At 41.3% G+C, this 2,521-nt stretch overlaps 1 non-coding gene across 1 annotated transcript; it reads left to right on the top strand.

Annotated features, from left to right (window-relative positions):
- The first annotated feature begins 2,086 nt into the window (after positions 1–2,086).
- LOC112476839 lies at positions 2,087–2,205 on the top strand. Its single transcript, XR_003045244.1, has one exon. It is a non-coding gene; the product is annotated as a 5S ribosomal RNA (ribosomal RNA).
- The last annotated feature ends 316 nt before the right edge of the window (positions 2,206–2,521 follow it).

The following is a 2,521-nucleotide window of genomic DNA, read 5'->3' as shown; positions in this document are numbered from 1 at the left end:
CAAAGGGGCCGCTATCACTCTGCCCAACACATCTCCACCTGTGGATGATCTTATTCCTGGAATATTCAAGTCCTTTCCACTACCCAGAGTTTTTCCAATCAAGAGATCTCTTCCATCTACCTTCAACAAAGAGAATTTCCCATCTCTATGAATACTAAGCTTTTACATTTGTAACTGCCATCATGTCACATTACTGAACAGATAACCACTACTAATTCAGTAGTTTTCCAACTTTATGGAGCATATTAATTACCTGGGGTGCATGTTAAACACAATTTCTTAGGCCTCCAGCAATTTTGATTCAAATAGGAGGGCAGGGCTCGGCATTTAAATAAGAACCCCAGGAGATTTTGATACAGTTATTCCAAGGATGACTATTAAAGAAAAAAAAAAAAAAACCTCCCTATAATAGCCCTATTCCACAGATAAAGCAGTGGAGGTTCAGAAAAGTTTCTTGTCCAAGGCAACTAATTCATTCTATCATTCAGTCATTTGACAAATACTTATTGTGAGTGTAGATGCTCAGATACTATTGGTTTGTGCAGAATAGAAGCCTAATCTGGTCCCCAATCTATTGCTATTTCTACTCTGCATGCTCGCAGGTGTTATGAAAGTTCCAAATAATACAGGAGACTGGCTGTGGGCGGACTCAGGAAAGGCTTCTTGGAGCAGGCAGAATATGGATAGAATTCCAGCTGTCAAGATGAAGAGAAGGGAACTGGGCCAGTGAAATTATTAATAATGGTGTAATGGCTTGTGTCCAGAACTGCAGGTTGTACCCAGAAGGACAGACGAGTGAGGCAAAGAAGGCCCAAGGGTGATATAGCTCAGGGATCCCACCAGGTATATTTCAGGGGACCTCAAATTCTTGTCTCCTGCATCTCCTAGGAAGTTCTCACTAACACATTCAAGTTTGATGGGATTCCCATTGGGAACAGGACAATCCCACCAGCCCTCCCTACCCAACTGCCCTCTAGTCTCCAGCGTCAGCAGCCTTGTTCTGAGCACCTTTTTTCCCCCAGGTTTTCCAATAGAAACAATCTCTTCTTCACTAACAACTTACTGATGCAGAAGGATAGGGAATGAGATGGACAGGGATGCACACAAAAACTAGACAAGAAGTATACATATGACCTGGGATGCTGGGGCCTCGTGAGGGAAGAGAAACATTAATAAAAAGGGATGAGCATGAAGTGATTTCTCGAGGCATTTTTGTTCTCAGCCCCAGCTGCATATTAGAATCACCTAAGGAGCTCTGAAAAAATACCAATGCCTTGGCGTCGCCATGACCAATGGAATCAGGAGCTCTAAGGACTCTTTCAAACATTTTTAAAGCTCACCAGGAGGTTCTAATGTGCATCCAGGGCTGTGAACCACTGACCTGATTAGGCAGAGCTTGAAGACAACGCATGCAAAAAAATGTGCTGGAGCCAATGAGTTGAGATGCAGATGGCTTTAAGTAGAGTGATTTCAATCTCTGACTAGGAGGTCAAGGAAGAAAGGCCTAAGTAACCCAAGCAACACGTTAAAGGTGTGAGCCAGCCAATCTAAGGGAGTAACACCTAGGGTTTTTGCCTGTGGAGGACCTGAGTAGCAAGCCAACATGTGCCAGTCTAGAGAAATTGATTTCATAAACAAATAAATCTATTATTATCCCCACTTTTCAAATAAGGAAACAGAGTCATGCAGAGGTAAAATTGCCCAAAGCTCTTAATGGGGCATTTGCTCAAAATAAATAAATAAACATTAAGTTCAGCTGCTGTTGATGCATGCAATTTGGTTGAATTTATAGGGCATTGCCATTTTTGTAGGTCACAAAAAATTGCATATAGGCAACTCTTCTATTCCACATGGCTTATCCTAATAAATTCCCATCTTTAGATGTGTTTCTTATTCAGTTGTTATTGCTCACATTTCCACAGAAAGGTTAACTGTATCTTGGCATGGTATTCCACTGGAACCTTTTAAATACTAATTTAGAAGGTATTAGGGCTACCAACCTTAGCATGAAGAATAGAGATTGACCAGCTATCTTTCAGGTGTCTATAAGATCAAGGGCAAAGCTTGCAGTAAAGTAACAGAAATCGTCTATGGCCATGCTACCCTGAACAAGCCTGATCCCACCTGATCTCAGAAGCTAAGCAGGGTCAGGCCTGGTTAGTACTTGGATGGGAGACCACCTAGGAAGACCAGGTGCTACAGGCATAAAATATTAAATAAATAAAATTTTAAAATAAGGGATCATAAACTGACAAGGTCCTTGCAATCTGTGAGGTCAACTAAGGGTTGCCTTGCCAAAAAAAAAAAAAATAACAGAAACCAAGCCTGTGAAGTTAATCTCTAACTTCTTTAATAAAAGCAGGGAAGAAGAGCAAATTTTCTCCCCTCAGAATTTCCTGGGTATCAGAATATCCTAGAGGAAGCTATGCTGGCTCTAACATTGGTTCAGCAAAACTATGCCAAGGGAAGTTTAATTTGATTGTCATCCTATTAATTCCATACTCCATCACAAGGTGTCAGC

This window comes from Pteropus alecto, unplaced genomic scaffold, assembly GCF_000325575.1.
Source record: "Pteropus alecto unplaced genomic scaffold, ASM32557v1 scaffold81, whole genome shotgun sequence".
In the NCBI taxonomy this organism is placed as follows: Eukaryota; Metazoa; Chordata; class Mammalia; order Chiroptera; family Pteropodidae; genus Pteropus; species Pteropus alecto.
This window is presented reverse-complemented; position numbering and strand designations above follow the sequence as displayed.